This window comes from Grammomys surdaster, unplaced genomic scaffold, assembly GCF_004785775.1.
Source record: "Grammomys surdaster isolate TR1022 unplaced genomic scaffold, NIH_TR_1.0 125947, whole genome shotgun sequence".
In the NCBI taxonomy this organism is placed as follows: domain Eukaryota; kingdom Metazoa; phylum Chordata; class Mammalia; order Rodentia; family Muridae; genus Grammomys; species Grammomys surdaster.
The window spans coordinates 3107431-3124513 of record NW_021620769.1 but is presented as its reverse complement, the minus strand read 5'-3'; the positions used below and the strand labels follow the sequence as shown (position 1 = coordinate 3124513).

General features: G+C 45.3%; 1 protein-coding gene across 1 annotated transcript in view; it reads left to right on the top strand.

The window, feature by feature from the left end:
• Positions 1-17083, top strand: part of Gab1 (GRB2 associated binding protein 1) — a 110103-nt gene that overhangs the window by 32541 nt on the left and 60479 nt on the right. The window lies entirely within an intron of this gene.

Sequence of the window (17083 nt, the reverse complement as noted above, 5' to 3'; positions counted from 1 at the left end):
TCACTCATGCACACTCTACCATCACACGCGCACACTCTACCATCACACGCGCACACTCACTCATGCACACTCTACCATCACACGCGCACACTCACTCATGCACACTCTACCATCACATGCACACACTCACTCATGCACACTCTACCATCACACGCGCACACTCAAAGGTCAGACAGCCATGAATCCTTCATCCCTTGGCATCTCTGGAGCTGGGCTGTGGGCATCTGTGTTTTTCTGGAGAAAGCTCTACTGGTATTTGCAAAATATACTTAAGATTCCCTGAAGCAAACTTACTTCTTCTATTTTTTATTTTTAGTTTATGAATTGTAACTTTATTTTATTCCTTCTGATCTCCTCCCACACCTGCCTCCTCCTCTTCTTCCTCCTCTTCTTCCTCTTCCTCCTAGTGTTGAGGATCATATCTCTAAACAACAGACTGCTTACTGGTAGACATCTTTTATGTTAAATAAAGCCTGTAACTCAAATGGGATGATTGTTACTGACAGGTAGGTTGCCTGCTTCTTCCCAGAACCTGCAGAGAAGCAGCCACTATTTCCAAGTTAGATTTCCCTCACTCAGTGGTCAGCATCTGTAAGTGTTGGGGCCTACATCCATGTTTGCTTTCTGTGATTTCCCATGCCTGCCTGCTTTTGCAGCCGTTGTGTGTTCTTATTTACACCGCTGTGTTCTTGTGCTCACTCATGCACGCAGCTCTGTATTAGAGCAGTTTTACTTCTCTACAACAACTACTGATAAACTACATATTTGTTGCCATGTGGATTTCTCATCCAACATCAGAGCAGCTTCTTTTAATGTGAAACTTGATCTTTGAATCTAGTTCCCATAATTATGAGAAGTTGAAACTTGACTCATGAGAGATTCGTTCTGTTGGAGGGCGAGAACAATCATCAGTTGTGTGCAGTAACCCGCTTCAGTGAGGCTGAAAGTTCCTGAATCACCGGGGTTAAAGGCAGACACTTGTCTGTCACGAAGGCACTGGAGACGGAACTCTGGTCCACATGCTTCTGTTGCACGTACGTCATTGGCTGAGCCAGCTTCAAGGCTGTAAATGCATTATGTTTTATAACTGGCACATAACAGCTAAGTAATAGTTTCATTGATGGGAAAGAAAATCAACAACTGGATTTAGAAAATTAAGATTATTTAACCAACACTGACATCTGCAAATTGCTAGTCTTTTTCTTACCGCAGCAGAGACACTGGGATAAAAGGTGCGCATCACCACTGCCCGCCCGGCTATAATGTATCTGTTGTTGACTAATAGCTTCCTCCACCTTCTGCAAAGCTATCCATCTCTTATCAGTTAATTGTCGAGGGGAATTAGGATTTGCATCCCCCGTGAGGGTATCAAACAGAGGTTCAAGTTCTCCTTAAGTAAGCTTAAGATGAGGTTTTAGCCAATTACTATTTCCTAACAACTTTGGTTTTTTGTTTGTTTTTTTATTTTGCCATACAATGACCATTTATTTATTTATTTATTTATTTAAATGTTAATCAAAGGCTTTATAAGTTTGGTAATGCTCAATAACTAGCTAACCATACAATCAGAAGTGTAACCCAATACCCAACTAGATATACCAACTGTCTTTGACTGGCGGAGATACTTGAACATCTGCCTCCATGTTCCCCTGCCTCCCCTCTCCCCCTCCTCTCGTCTCCTAGCTCCTCCTCCTCTCCTTACTCCTCCCACCTTAGCTCCTGCTACATATCACCCTTCCGGTTAAAATAAAACTTTTCTCTCGAAGTACAAATAGAGCATAACTATACCAATTTGTATCGGTAAGGTACAAGATAGAACTAATACCCAGTCTGTCATTTTGTTGATTAACTAGAACCTCTGTCATCTCTCCTAACTAAAAGACTTAGTTCCTGAACCTGGCTTTTTTCTTGACTTTAGAATGAATGTCAGCTGAAAATCATCCTCTCAAGTCTTTTCTCTCAAAGTAAATAGCCGGGATTGACTATGAGACTATAAGTCTTCAACCTCGTCAGAAATCCAGAATGACTGAATTAACTGAAATTATGGGAAGCACAAAGCATAGCTTCTAAAACTTAGCCAATTTATAGAGACCACTGAACATCTGGACAGTCCCTATACTACAAAACGTTGGAGCATCCGATCTTCAGCCTTCTGGCCCAGGATCATCTGACAGACCTAGTGATGCAGAATTATTAAGGGCTGATTACTCTGTCTTGGCAGACATAATCAGTCGACTATTCTGCAAGTGTGTCCTTTTCTGGACAGTAATTTGTCTGTAGATGAAAAGAGGCAATTCTTGCCTAGTGTCTGTCTCACCACAACTGGAGTAACTCCAAAGATGCTCAATTTCTTCTTAGAATCCAAGACAGGAAGCTGTCAGGAGCAGATAGGTCTCTAATCAAAATAAACCTTAATGCAGAAATGTTTGTAACATCAATTCTGTGGACTTCTGACTTTTTTTGTTTGTTTGTTTGTTTCGAGACAGGGTTTCTCTGTGTAGCCCTGGCTGTCCTGGAACTCACTCTGTAGACCAGGCTGGCCTCGAACTCAGAAATCCACCTGCCTCTGCCTCCCAAGTGCTGGGATTAAAGGCGTGCGCCACCACCACCCGGCGACTTCTGACGTTTTGAAAACCAACTATCCATGTAAGGCAATCTGGACTGTTGTCTGTTAACTCCTCTCAGCTATTTCTAAATAAAATATAGAAAATACCCTAACAATAAACTCAGAGCCATGAATTTGCTATAGGCCCTTAACTCACATGCTAACCATCTCAAATCATCCTAACAACTTTTGAAAATCATTAAATCATATCTGTCTCTGTCTCTCTGCCTCTCTGCCTCTCTGCCTCCCTCCCTCCCTCCCTCCCTCCCTCCCTCCCTCCCTCCCTCCCTTTCTCTCCCCCCCCTCTCTGCATGTATACCTGCAAGCCAGAAGAGGGCACTAGATCCCATTACAGATTGTTGTGAGCCACCATGTGGGTGCTGGGAATTGAACTCAGGACCTCTGGAAGAGCAGTCAGTGCTCTTAACCACTGAGCCATCTCTCCAGCTCTGGGTGTTTTTTTTAGGGCAGTCAGTCTTTTGTTTTGTTTTGTTTTTTTTAAAAAAAAAAACTTGTATTGATTCTCTGTGAGTTTCATATCATGAGTCCCAGTCCCACTAATTTCCTCACCCCATCATATCTGCCCTTTATCTTTGCAACCTCCCCTCAGCGCGCGCGTGCTCGCACACCCACACACCTCATCGAAGCTGTAGTCTGTCACAGTGTGTCCCACTGTCTATCCCTCTGTCTACACATTTTCACTTGCAAATGTTCATTGCAATGAGTCATTGGTCTGGTTTGAGACCTCTGGCTTCTGCGACACCATCAGTACTGGCTCCTCTCCGGGACTCCTCCTGGTTATCCGTGGTTGGCCTGTGTCATGGAGATCCTGCAGCTTAGGAACAGCTGGACTTGCCCTTTCATGCATCCCGATCTTTCACAGATGATACAGATTTGGGGGTAGGACAGTTCAGATCCCTGGACTGGGCCTGGGTGGTAGCTGAGCTGGTCAGTCCACTGGCTCTCTGTTAATCTGCATCACCAGAGCAAGCTCTGGCTTGGCTACCACTCACCTGCAGCCACACCTCCAGAGCCAGCTCTGCTGTGCTACCCAGTCAAGGTTCAGGGCCCATTCTCCCAAGCGCTATAGCCTTGAGGGCCTGGGCCAGCTTTCCTGCTCTCACACTCTCAGACGGGTTCACCCATGCCCCCTCAACCAGGTCCTACTATGCTGCCCAGGCAAAGTGCTAGGCCTGCTCTCCTGAGTGCTGCTGCAACCGGTGAGAGTCACGGAGAACTCTCCTGCTTGGAGCCAATTCTGACCACCACAGGTGGGGAGGGCATCAACCCAGCCACCTCACAGAATAGGAATAGTGGGGCCACTCTTCCTTACTCTGTCCTTGGGGTTGTTGGCTCCTCATCTTCCCTAACTCCCCCAGCACACATACACACGCACACACACACACACACACACACAACCAGGACCAACACTACCGTGCTGCAGCCAACAAGGAGTAGGGCCAACTCTCCCTCTCTCGTCACCCCGGGGCCATCTTTGCCAACTGCTGCAGGCAGTCAGAGGCAAGGGGGACAAGGCATCATCCCCATCCCCATCCCAGCTCACAGCAGATGAGTGGTCAGGCCAGCTCTCCTGTGCACTGGCCCTTGAGGCTGGCTCACCTGTGCTTGCTGCCATCAGGGTCAGCCCTGCTGTGCTGTCCCGACAAGGTGCAGGGCCGCTCTCCCGAGTGCCGCAGCTGGTGGTACGCAGCACTAGCTCTCCCAGGCTCAGGACTCTGTGGGCAGCTTTCTTGATTGCTAGAGGTAGCAAGGAGCAGGGGCGTCACCTCTACAGCAGTGCCGTCCCAAGGCAGATGAGTGATGGACAGGGTCAGCTCTCCCGTACTCCTGCTCTTAGGGCTGGCGTGCACACACACACAGGGCCAGGTCTACTGTGCTGTCTAGTCGAGGCACAGGGCCTGCTCTCCAGAGTAGCGCACCCAGTGAGGTCAGGGCGTTATTCACATCCCCTGGATATCCACATGGTCCCGTTAACCACATCCAGCCCTACTGCACTGCCCAGGCAGAGTGTAGGGCCTGCTCTCCTGAGTGCTGCAACTGGCGAGGAGTAGGGACAGTGACTGCCTTGATCAGGGACATCTCCAAGTTCTCTAGTGGTAATATGAGCTGTGGACATTGACACTGACCCCTGCTGCTGCATAGGCATGGACTCAGACATGGCCCCAGGTAACAGCTGGCCACTCACAGCAGGCTCCTCCTCAACCCTCGAGTCTCCAGTTCCATCTCTCCACAGTGCTCAAGCTGCTCCACTTCTCTTCCTCTCCCATCTGAGCACCACACACTCACACACTGTGGTGGCTCCTGATGCAGACTGAACGCACAGCTGATGGGCCCCTGGGTGAGTCCTCCATCCATGTCGCATGGTGTGATGGCAAGCACATGTCTATGGCCTTCCTGTGCTGTGTGCTGGAGGGCAGCTCTGTGGGTGGCATGACAGTACAAAGGTCTCTGTCTTTCTCTTCTCGAGCTGTGTTGCCTGGATTTTATTTTTTTATTTTATTTTATTTCATTTTATCTTATTTTTATGAGCCCTAGGCATATGGCAGCTTTGACAACTAAGCCAGACACCAAGCTAGGATTAACAAAGGACTGCCGTCTGCTCTGCCCCACTGATATAAGAATGACACCACCACCAAGGTGTCTATTCGCCCCTTGACCGGGTTGGAGTGGGCACAATCAATGTTAAACTCTTAAAGGCTTCTCACTTTTGCACTCTACACTCTGTGCACGTTGTAGTCTTCACTCATAGTTTTCAAGTTTTTGGTTTGGGGTTTTTTTTTTTTTTTTGAGGAAAATAAGATGATTTGCTCTAGTTTTGAAGAAACCAAGAAAGATATGGGCTCCTGTCAGCGTGCAAAGCGTCTCGTGTTTTAGTGCTAAGTTGTTTTCTGAGAAGAGAAATTGGTTTCCAGGAGAGGGACGCATGGGCAGGACCACAGCTCATTTGGGAAGAGGGGAGAAACTTGACTCTTGGGGTTCTTGTAGTTTTTGTTTTCCCTAGAGCTGATGCCGAGGTTCTTGAACTCTGATGTTCTTGGAGTACATGTTGGTTGTTTAAAGCTTGGACAGTGAAGGTGGCCGTAGAAAGGGCTGCTTGGCAAGCTCTTTAAAGCCAAACCTCGAGACCATAAAAAGATGTTTGCCAGGAGTCCCCCCCATTTCCTCAATTCCCTTTCCTAACCTCCAGGCAGATTCCATCTCAAGGGTACCTTGTCAGAAAGCAGCATAGGGCTCGGTGCAGTGTGTGCTGCTGGGAAGGTGGAAACTGTCTAGCACAGATATATTCCATGTTGACATCACAGAACTCTGTGTGAGGATTTGTTGACTCAAAGATATGTAAAGTTATTCTGTCAAGTATCCTAAAATTGTATGTGCCCACCTTCCAGCTTAGTATATTCAGCTGAGGGGTACAAGCTTGTGCTCCAGAGGGCATGTCTGCCTGCACTGCTGAACGATCGCTTAGAGAGTTTTGTCTGCATTGACATCTGTTTGCTGTAACTTCTTGTTTTCTTAAACATGTTGTCTGTTTTTGGTTCAGGGGAGGGTGGCATGTGCTACAGTGTGTGGTCCACGGTACTCCTGTGGGGTCAGAAAATGTCATGTCGGAGTCAGTCCTTTCTTCCAATTCAGATTGTCAGCCTTGTCAGCAAGCACCTTCATCCTGGAACTGTCTCACCTGGCCACCTGTCTCTCTCTACAAGAACTCTACAAGAGAAAGCTACCTTCTTGCCTTTGTCTTTTCTGTCCATACGGCTTCATTGTTATTTCTTTAACAGTCATCCATTGACTCAGCTCACACTTACTGAACAGCTAGAATGGGCCCGATTTGTTCCAGGTGCCCAGTGTCACAGAGGCATCTGTGAGGATAATGACTGACATGGGGCCAGTGAATATAAACATGCTAACAGCAGAGACAAAGAGCAGCTAACCCTGGTCAGGAGAAAGCTGTGCTTGAAGTTAGCTTTCAATTCCTTATGGCTCAGCCAGATGATACAGTTGCCAAGAAGCCCAGCCTGGGCTGTGTCATTACCCTGGGGATAAGCGCCAAGAGGTCGGGCTTGCTTTCTTCCTGTCAAGCAAGCCTGGGAGTGGTGTACATTTGGGGCAGACAGCAACAAACTAGCATGTGTTTAGAAGGCCTCTCCATTGCAGCCTTTAAATGGGTGAAGCAAGCCACCACATCCCTGGTTCTGGGTTCGGCCTTTTCATTTAGACCCAGTTCCTCACACAGCATGATTTCAGCCCTCACTGTGCGAGTCTTTCGTGGATAATTAATATCCCCTCTTAAATTGCTGCTCCCAGAATGCACCTGGTATCTTCAAGTGTGGTTTCTTCTTGGGTAATAATTCCTTTTGACTTTCTTTCCTTGAGCTAGGTTTTTGTTTGTTTCTTTTGTTTAGTAAGGCAGTTGAAGATTGAAGTACATATAAAAGAATAAAAATAAAAGAATAAAAATAAGAGAATGCTCTGGTTGATTCCCAGTGTCAAAGCGATGCTGAGCCACTTCCCTGGTGTTTTCTGTCTGTACAGTTTATTCATGTGTTCAGCGTAGTCACCTGTATCTCTCTCTTAAAGTATGAGTTCATTGCTATCCACGCTTTATTTTCTGTCAGGTTCCTATTTTTTTAATTTGTTTGTTTATTGTGTGTGTGTGTGTGTGTGTGTGTTTAGCTTTTATGTATGTATGCACTTTGTGTATGTGCTTGGTACCAGAAGAGTGTGTCATATCTCCTGGAACTGGAGTTAGACATGGTTATGGAAGTTAACAAACTTAGTGAGCTGTTGAGTGGGTGCTGGGAATTGAACTGGAGTCCTTAGGAAGAACAGTCTGTGTTCTTAGCTGCTGCGCCTTATTTCCAGCCTGAGACCCTTTTGAATATTGTCTCTCATCTAACCTTGTCATCTGCAGAACTGATAAGCACATTTTCAAACTAGGTGACCAATTCAATTGTTTCATTAAATGGTGAAATAGTACCAGGCTGTTCCCAGTCTCTGAGTGATTTTCTTTTAAGATGGCACTGCAGGGAGCTGGAGAGGTAGCTCTGTGGCTAAGAACATTTGCTGCCTTACCACATGGTGGCACACAGAAACAATTGTAACTCATGCTCCAGGGGACCCAACACCCTCTTCTGTGGGCAGCAAGCATGCATGTGATGCACAGACATCCATGCAGGCAAACACATGCATCAAATAAAAATAAGTAAATCGGTCTTAAAAACCACAAACAACAACTGAAAAAAAATCTTTTCCAAGATGGCATGGCAGTTAACCGTGAACAGTCTTGACTTCGTCATCCACAGTCTCATTTTATCCAAGCATGGACTGCAGTGGCTTCTTGGTCCCTAAAGATGGGACATGGCCACAATTTAAAGTAGCCTGTTTTAACTCTTCTCTAACTCGCTCATTATCTGGAATAGTTAGGTAGAAATGGAAGCTAAGTCACTTGTCTTCAGACTTTCTGATGGCAAGCCACGCTTTCTTCTGGTACTTTCCACTTGCTTCTTCTGGTAAATCTTAAAAGAAAGTGGAAGACTAGATTCTGCCCTGGGGGCCCTGCTGCTGCGTTGCCGTCGGACTCTATCCAGTTCATCAGACCTCCGTTCAGGAACCACACTCTTTCTTGTGTTCAGTCTTAGTTATCTGCCAAAGCACTAGGGAACGTATTTGGTTAGGTTCTTGACTTAAGAGCTCTGTAGAAGTCTACATTGTTCTCAGATCAGTTCAGTCCCTGGGACCTACATGATAGGAAAAGATAACTGAGGTCCGTCAGCAGTCCTTGGACCTCTGTACAAGTACCACAGCATCCGTGCCCACACACACACAAAGAAGTAAATGTGACTGAAGTGTTTGTTTTGTTTGTCTATGTTTTCCAAGACAGGGTTTCTCTCTGTAGCCCTGTCAATCCTGGAACTCTCTCTGTAGACCAGGCTGACCTGGAATTCACAGAGATCCACTTGCCTCTGCCTCCTGAGTAATGGCATTAAAGACGTGTACCACGACTGCCTGGCTTATATCACATATTAACTCTGCTTAAATGACTGTGGCTAATTGTGACTTTCTTTCATTTGTTTGAGAGGGAGGCCCATATAGCTCAGGCTAACCTTAAGCTCACTATGTAGTTGAGGCTGGCTTTGAACTGCCTCGGTTACAGATGTGCCGCACCATGCGTGGCTGACTGACAGTGTGACTTTCAAAGGAGAGTTATTAAAGCCATCTCTTGCCTAATACAGAAGTCCACTGAGGGTGGTTCTTATACTGAGCAGAGGGTCAGTGCTTTTTTATTTTTTGTTGTTTTGTTTTGGTTTGGTTTTTGCTACATTTAAAGTAAAGAAACTACTTACTGATTTTTGTGTGTCCTGAAGAAAAGGCAAAGGTTCATCAACAGTGTGTGAAGTCTGTGGACTTTACACCAGGTGTCCTATGTCTGTCTCTTAGCTGGAAATGATTTTCAGCTGACAAGAAGATGTAGCAGTTATGCTCATAGTTGTTGAGCATGGCTGACACAGAGTAGATGTGGGCGCTGTTGTCCAATGGGTTGATTGTGAAATGCCACCATTGGGGTGGTGGCTCTGGTGGACTCTGGTTTTGCTCCATCTGGATAGACTCATTTTCAGAAGTGTCTGAGTTTGCAGGGACACTCCATACAATCCAGAATATCCTAGGAAGCAGGCAGATGTTCCTCCCTCTCCTCTCCCTTTAAGCGAGACTCCTGGTTCCGGTGATTTTTTTTTTTTTAACTAACAGTCAGTGGCCATTACAATGCTGTTATTTCTATCCATGGGGTTTGGATAGCCTTAGAAGGTGGCTTGGGAACAACTGGCATGATTTTGTTAGACTGAAAACATTTGAATATGACCAAGCTTTTTGGTTGAATGTATCTACTTACAGTTCATTGGTGAGGGCTGGAGAGATGGCTTAGAGATTAAGATCACTGCTCTTTCAAAGGACCTGAGTTCAGTTCCCAGCACCTTCATGGCAGTGCATAGTTGTCTGTGACTTCTGGCCTCTGTGAGCACCAGATACAAATGAAACACAGATAGATATACATGCAGACAAAACTCATGCATATAAAAGAAATTAATTTAAAAAAATAAAATCCACCAATGAAAGCACCTTAGCTGAAGGTTACATTCCACGTAGATTCCTTTTAAAGAGCCTGTGGATTTCTGTAAGGCTCCTACCCACTTCATACCCTTGCTGTTCTGGTGGCCTGAAGGTGGCTTTGTCTCCTTTGCTAGTTGGTGTCCCCTGCAAGGCAAGAATCACCATTTGTTGTCATGGCTCCCAGCACTGATCACCAAGTGATGAGGGGATGAGAGGAGGATCTGACTCCGAGCTTTCTTGCTTTCTGCTTCCCTTTGCTGCTATGTCTCAGAACAGAAGATGCAGGGAGTGGCCTCCGGCTCTTGACTCTTAGTTTCCCTTCCTTTACTCTGCAGTGGGTGTTGGCCTTGGCATGGCTGCCATTTTGGCCTGTGAGACTGTTGTGGGGATGTCTGTGCTGTAGATGTGTAGTTAATTGTATATTTGGTCTCTAATCATTGGATGCTGTGCTCCCCACCCCTCAAAAAAATCTGTAACATCCAAAAATGTCTCCAGCCATTGCCAAATGTCTCTTTGGGGCAAAATAGCCATAAGTTCTCTGGTAAATGCTGAGCAGGGCCGCCAGCCAGTGATAGAAGTTCAGCTTTGCAAGGGACTGAAAACTAACTATACAACCTATTGCCTCTGGGGCACTCCTCTCTGCCTCAGCTCTAAATTAGTAAATATTAGGGAAAAAAAAAGGAAGTGTGTATGTGGTGTATGTGTGTTAAAACTGGGTTGGAATTATGTGATTATTTGGTTCAAGTTTATTTATAAAAGATGAACTTGTTTTATTTTAAACATTTCTTCCTCCCTCCCTCCCTCCCTCCCCCCCCCCTCCCTCCCTCCCTCCCTCCCTCTCTTTCTTTCTTGAGTCATGAGCGGATACATGGGAATCATGGCATATGTGTAGATGTCAGAGGACAGCTTGCAGGAGCTGGTTCTCATCTCCCACCATGTGGGTTCCAAGGATCAAACTCAGGTCAGCAGGCTTGTTGGTAAAGCACCCTTACCTGCTGAGCTGTCTCACCAGCCATAAGAAGCTTATATGGACTTATTAACATCCCAGGAAAACTAGTGTCTAGACCTATTATTCTTTAAATGTAAGACACAGAGTAAGTCTTTCCCAAGTTCAAATGAACTGGGCAACTCAGTGGACTCACTGGAACCTGACTTCTGGCATAGCCCTGTAGAGCTGTACCCTAGCTTCTTGAGAGATATTTAAGTACTCATGTCAAGAAAGAGACAGTGATTTGCCTCCCCTTCCCCTCTGCCAAAAAACCAACTTGATTTTTCTCTCTTGAAAACAGCAGTGAGGCTCATTGTAGAAGCTGGTGTGTGTGACTCCTACCGTGGGTTGTTATGTTTTTTATAAGGGGCGTTTTGTGTCTTACTAGGTTTCCTCACATGAAGGGAAGAACACCAAATTAAATATTAGCTGCTTGTGGTTATTTTAAGACTCATCTCAATAACCTAGAGAATTTGGTTCTCACACTTTGTACTTTCTGATTACAAACAGCTTTTAAATGGGTTTATGTTGTTTTTCCATCAGAACTTGCAGAGGGTGGGCAGTGGGGACGCTTTGGAACTGACGTGAGGCAATTGGGAGTCTCTCTTGCGTGTCAGCTCTTTTTGCTTTGATCTCTATCTATCATTCTTACTCTGTCTTTTGAAAGATTCTGTTTGGAGAACCTTTCTCTAGTGAGATCACAGAAGAAAATGGCAGGGTGCTGTTTTCTGAAGTCATCCACCTGTTTCTGAGGTAGGGTAAAATCTCACTGACATGCCCTTTCATGGCCTTTGGTGCCCCGTGCTTTATTTAGATGGTTCTTTCTTCTTTTGTTTGGTTTCATGTAGACCCTAGAAAGTCATAACTAGATGTAACAAAAATGTTTCTAAAAAGTTGTGGATACATGTTTCTCTATAACTAAGAAGGCAGCTTTGCCAGCTGAATTTCTCCTCATGTTCTCGTTGCTTCATTGGCTCGATCAAGCTTTGAGTTTTCTCTGTTCCTGCTTTTCCTAGCCGTTTTTAAGTATTAAACTTGATATAATCTCTCTGGAAAAAACTTTTGACTACGCATGTTTGACTACGATTTACTTGTTCAAAATTACTAACTGCAAAGGCTGCCTCTCTGCACTTTGTTGTTTGAAATCTCTTAGCAGGGAGACATTTTTCTCAGAACGAATCTTTTGGCAAACATCAAGAAGTTAATTATTCCTGCAAGAAATGCTACTTGGAACTTTTAAAACATGGCAGTATCTATGCTGATTTAACCAAAAAGGGGAGGGGGTGGTTTCTGGGTTGAAGAACTGCAGAGTCCTGGCAGACAGGACCGTGTCAGATGCCTTGGCACGGCCTCTGGCAGAGGGGACTTTCCCACTTCTTGTTGTAATCCCCATCTTAGTATGTGGGAGTTTTGTGAAGGTTCTTGTGTTACACTGAAGTAAGTGCTCAGTGTTTCGTGCTGTACATTCTGCCCTCTGAACACAGGCTCTGTGAACACATGTCTGCAGATGTTTAAAAGAAAAATGTGAAGGAATGTCGGAGAAAGGTGTCAGTGTGCTTATTTTTAGTTCCTATAGTCAAGAGGTCCCTATCTTTGCAGTCGGTCGGTTAGTATGTGAAGTAGAGCACTCCATAGAAACAGGACGTCTCGAAGCTGGCCGGCCCTCAGAGTTTATTTAACCCACTGTCTCTTAATATATGTTGTTGTGCAGGTCAGCGGTATGTTCATCCAAACAGGGTCAGTGGTAACTTGCCATCAACTTTACATTCAGGAGTCAAAATTGAAAATACAGACAATACAAATGAAGTCTGTTTCTTGGACAAGGTGGTTTTAAGGATCAACCTCCCCAGCGCCCGAGCACCTTTCTCCATCACCTCCAGTTTCAGGTGCTGCACATGTCTCACAGGCTCAGCTCTGGCCATTCTGACCTGGCGCCAAGGTGGCGGTGAGAAGAGGAGTTAGAGACAACTGTGAGCCACCGTGTGGGTTCTGGGACCAGAACCTGGGTTTTCTGCAAGAGCAGACCACCCAGCTACCTAGAAGTCGTCAAAGTACTGATGTTTGTGTCCAGACTTTACCAGTCAAAGAGCAGACAGAATAGCAGTACTTAGTGACTGGAAGGTACCTTTTTTTCATTTTGAAGTAAAAGGGTCTCTCACCTGGCAACCCTGAGTCATTTCAGAGGATATCAGGGTCTTGTCACACCTTCTAGCCACTGTAAGATTATCACCGACTTTACACAAGTAGGTGTTAAGATCCCAGACTAGATTGAAGCCAGAGGTGGTCTTCTCTCATCTGCTCTCTGACCATTGGGTATTTATTTTAGTAAAAAATAAGGTGTCAAGAAGGACAGGTTCCTTTTCCTTCAATGTTTACATTAGTGTTAACATTGTAGGGCTTGTATTCAGGACCCTGTGTGGACAGCATTGTAATGGGTCTCGTCTTTCTTTCACTGACTCTAGTTAAGACTTAGGAAACATCATTTACTTCACTCCTAGACTTCAGTTCTCAACTCCCCATCTGTCTTGATCCCATGTGTGATAGAGTGTTATCATACTCTGTCATCTATCATCTGTCTGTCTGTCTGCCTGTCTGCCTGTGTGTCTGTCTGTCTGTCTGTCTGTCATCTTCCTATGTTGAACATACTTATCCCCCTCTGCCTCTTTTCTCACCCCTCATTCTTGCTGTTAGTCCCTGGCCTTCCTCTCCACAATATAAGAAGATTAAATCGAGAAGCCTTCTTACCTGTGAGTCACGGTCTCGCTATGCTTTTATAATTATAATCATCAGGCTTTTGATGCTTACTCTTTTAAATTCAAGATAGTCTTAGCCAAGGTGTTAAATGGAGATTAATTTCTGTGCTGTCACAATAGGTGATTTAGCAATCCATAGAGATGCAGACAGACGCAGTGGAGTGGCCCATTCTTCAGTTTAAGGGAAACCCACCTTGCCAGCTCATGGAAAGTCATTTGGGTGATTATATACTATACCTTAAGAGATCTGTGTAAAGTAGACTATCACTGCTTCTGAGAGTTCAATGAGTGAGAAAGTTAGATTATTATAAAAGAACTGTAGCCTTTACAAAAGAATTTAACCTCAGAATCCTTCATTGTAGCAGGATCTTCAGTTCTGTTAAACTGTAAAAATGAATCACTTCTTAGGGTTTTGACAAAGGTCTACTGTAAAATGCACCATGACTTATAGAGGTTTGGCTCCCCTATGACAGAAATCCGGTCTCTGAACAGCTCTGCTTAGCATGAAGCCCTTCGGATGCATGCTATAGGGCTAGAGAGTTGATCTGTGTTGTAGGGCAGTTTGCGGGCGGACATTTCTCCTCTCCTGTCCCCCTGCCAACAACCAAAGAAGAATCCATTAAAATATGGAGATTGACTCAGCTGTTGACTGAGGGCTCCACCCCTTTGTAGGGTTAACCTTTCTGTGGAGATAGGAACACTGCTCCACCTCTCAGTGATTTTAAACAAGGTACCCAACTCCTCCAGAGTCTTACTTTTGACCCTTATGTGATGGGCATCTTCCTCAGAGTACTTGTGTTCTGTTATAGACATCAGCATGTATCATTTCTTCTGCTTCTATTGTTCATGTGTGTGTGTGTGTCTGTGTGTGTCTGTGTGTGCGTGCTCATGTGTATGTGCGTGTGCACACACGCACACGTACGTTAGGAAGCCAGAGGGGAGTGCTGTATCCAGGAGTTGGAGTTCTCCAGTGGTTGTGCTTGAGTACCAGAGAGTGAACTTGTGTCCACTGAGAGAGCAAGAAGTACTCTTAACTGCTGAGCTGTGTATCCACCACCATCACCCAGCCCCCAGCCCTAAAGGGGTTGTGCTATGGGTTTTGTTTGTTCTTGTCAACTTGACACAAGCTAGGGTTATATGGGAAGAAGGAACCTCAACTGCGAAAATGCCTCCATCAGATTGGCCTGTAGGCACGTCTGTGAGGCGTTTTTCTTGATTAAGTATTGATGTCCAGGAGTCGAGCTCACTGTTGGTGGTGCCACCCCTGAGTAGGTGCTAATGGGTTGTACAAATGAGCAAGCTGAGCAAACCAGTAAGCTGAGTTCCTCTATGGAGTCTTGCCTTGACTTCTCCGTAGGATGGACTGTGATTAGATATATAAGCCAATTAAATGCTTTTCTTCCCAAAATTGTTTTGGGTCATGGTCTTTATAACAGCAATAGAAAGCAAAATAGGAAAGGATCTGACACAAAGTGGGCACCCAGCAAAGGTCACTTTCTTGCCCTTTTTCTTTGTGGGCAGCTCACCTGTGATGTCTCTAGCCTCTTAAGGGTTAAGCTGTGAGCCTCGAGCACTCACTCTCTTGAGAAAGGGGTACAATGACTCTTCCCATAGCCTCTGGAGCCACACAACCTGCATTTGCGTCAGCTAAACCTGTGCTCTTGAAGAGTATCTCCTGTTAGTGCTTCACTTTCCTGCTCTGCAAACGGAGGCTAATGGCAGCTGCTCGATTGGGCTATTGGCAGTCTAGCAGCCTCTAAGTTGTGTAGAGTGCAGAGAACACACCCACAGTGTTGTGCAGTGAAGATCTTTGTGTCGTTCAAGCTCAGTGTGGACCAGGCTTTAAAATCTCGTGGACTGACAGCAGGCTTTTAGCAGCTAAATAGCTCATTGGAGGAAACTCTTGCTTCCGAACACTCAGGCCTTGGCTGCCTCTTTAACAAGAGGTAGCTGTCCTCTTAGGAGCTGCCCTGGTCTTTCATCTCTTCCCTGCTCCCTGCATCCACTCTGACTGGCTTTTGTTATTAATGTGGAGCAGTTGAAGTCATTAACTTGGATGAAGGCCAGGCAGCATTACTGAAGTCATATATTACTTTCCTGGACTGGTCATGAGCAGAATGATGGAAGTCGGGGGCCAGGGAAGCTGCCTCTCTAGGCAGCCCACATGAAAGGTGTGTTTGTTTTCTTCATCGTATTTGTATAAGTAGATCTGAATCCCATTCACTGTCTCCAGCTTTCCCCCACTAGGCTGTGCTTCTCTGCTTAGGCTGATTACTGTTGCATGTCGCATCTTTCTTTGTTCTTTGTGACGTCATTGCACAAACTCCTGTCTACTCAACGCAGGTAGAATTGTTCAGTGAGTTTCTGTAGGCACTTTATATGCTAGGTCAGGTGGGGATTATTGGGTCTGTGTTATTGGTGTTGGTTTTTTGTTTTTCCTGTGGTAATGAAATAATGCTGGCACAGAGTTCTTACTGAAAGAGTCAGTGAAAGTCTTTGTCTGAAGAGTGTGGTTGAAGAACACACTTGTTTTTCTGTTCTGCTGTGGGACTTGGGAAACTGTTTTGGGAAAAGGCAGTGGAATTTTATTAGGCATTTTCCTGAACTTTCTACCTGCTCTTTCCTGGAATACTCCTTGTTTGGCTCTGGAAAGGTTCCATGCGTTGAAGAGCACAGACGCTAGGGGAACGGAGGTTGTTTTGATGGTCTGTTGGCATCATGAAAGGAGTTATTGTTTGCCAGGGAAGATACGGTCTGGGAAAAAGATACGGTCTGGGAAAAAGTGCTCGAGGATTGTGTGACCCTCAGAGTGAGACAGGACAGTGGTGTTCGCCTGTGCAGTTGAGCTTTTAAAAATTTGTTTTTAATTATTAATAACTGAATATAACTATGTAGCCTCAGGTTCTGTTTTGGGTTTTGGTGGGAATGGGAAAGGTAACATTGTCCCGACTTAAACTTTCTTTTAATGTATATTCCTAAATGGTTGGGGGTAGTTTTCCACTGTGAAGTAAAAACTGATTTCTACTTGATATTAGCTACTGCTAAATTGTAATATGCATTCACTTCACTATTATTTCAATAGTTTTGGTGGGGCTTTTTTTCTACTGTATCTGTTCAAGAATAGTAATTGTGAAGCTTAATTCCTAGGAAGATTCTACATCATAGCGACCAGAGATACATGAGAACTATACCCACCCACTCTGTTTTTGCTGTCAATTTAATAAAATTTGGACATAACTCACTGAGAGTGCCACTGTTGCATCCCTGAGAGTGCCACTGTTGCATCTCTGAGAGTGCCAGTGTTGCATCCCCGAGAGTGCCAGTGTTGCATCCCCGAGAGTGCCAGTGTTGCATCCCTGAGAGTGCCACTGTTGCATCCCCGAGAGTGCCAGTGTTGCATCCCCGAGAGTGCCAGTGTTGCATCCCTGAGAGTACCACTGTTGCATCCCTGAGAGTGCCACTGTTGCATCCCTGAGAGTGCCACTGTTGCATCCCTGAGAGTGCCAGTGTTGCATCCCTGAGAGTGCCAGTGTTGCATCCCTGAGAGTGCCAGAGTTGCATCCCCGAGAGTGCCAGTGTTGCATCCCTGAGAGTGCCAGTGTTGCATCCCTG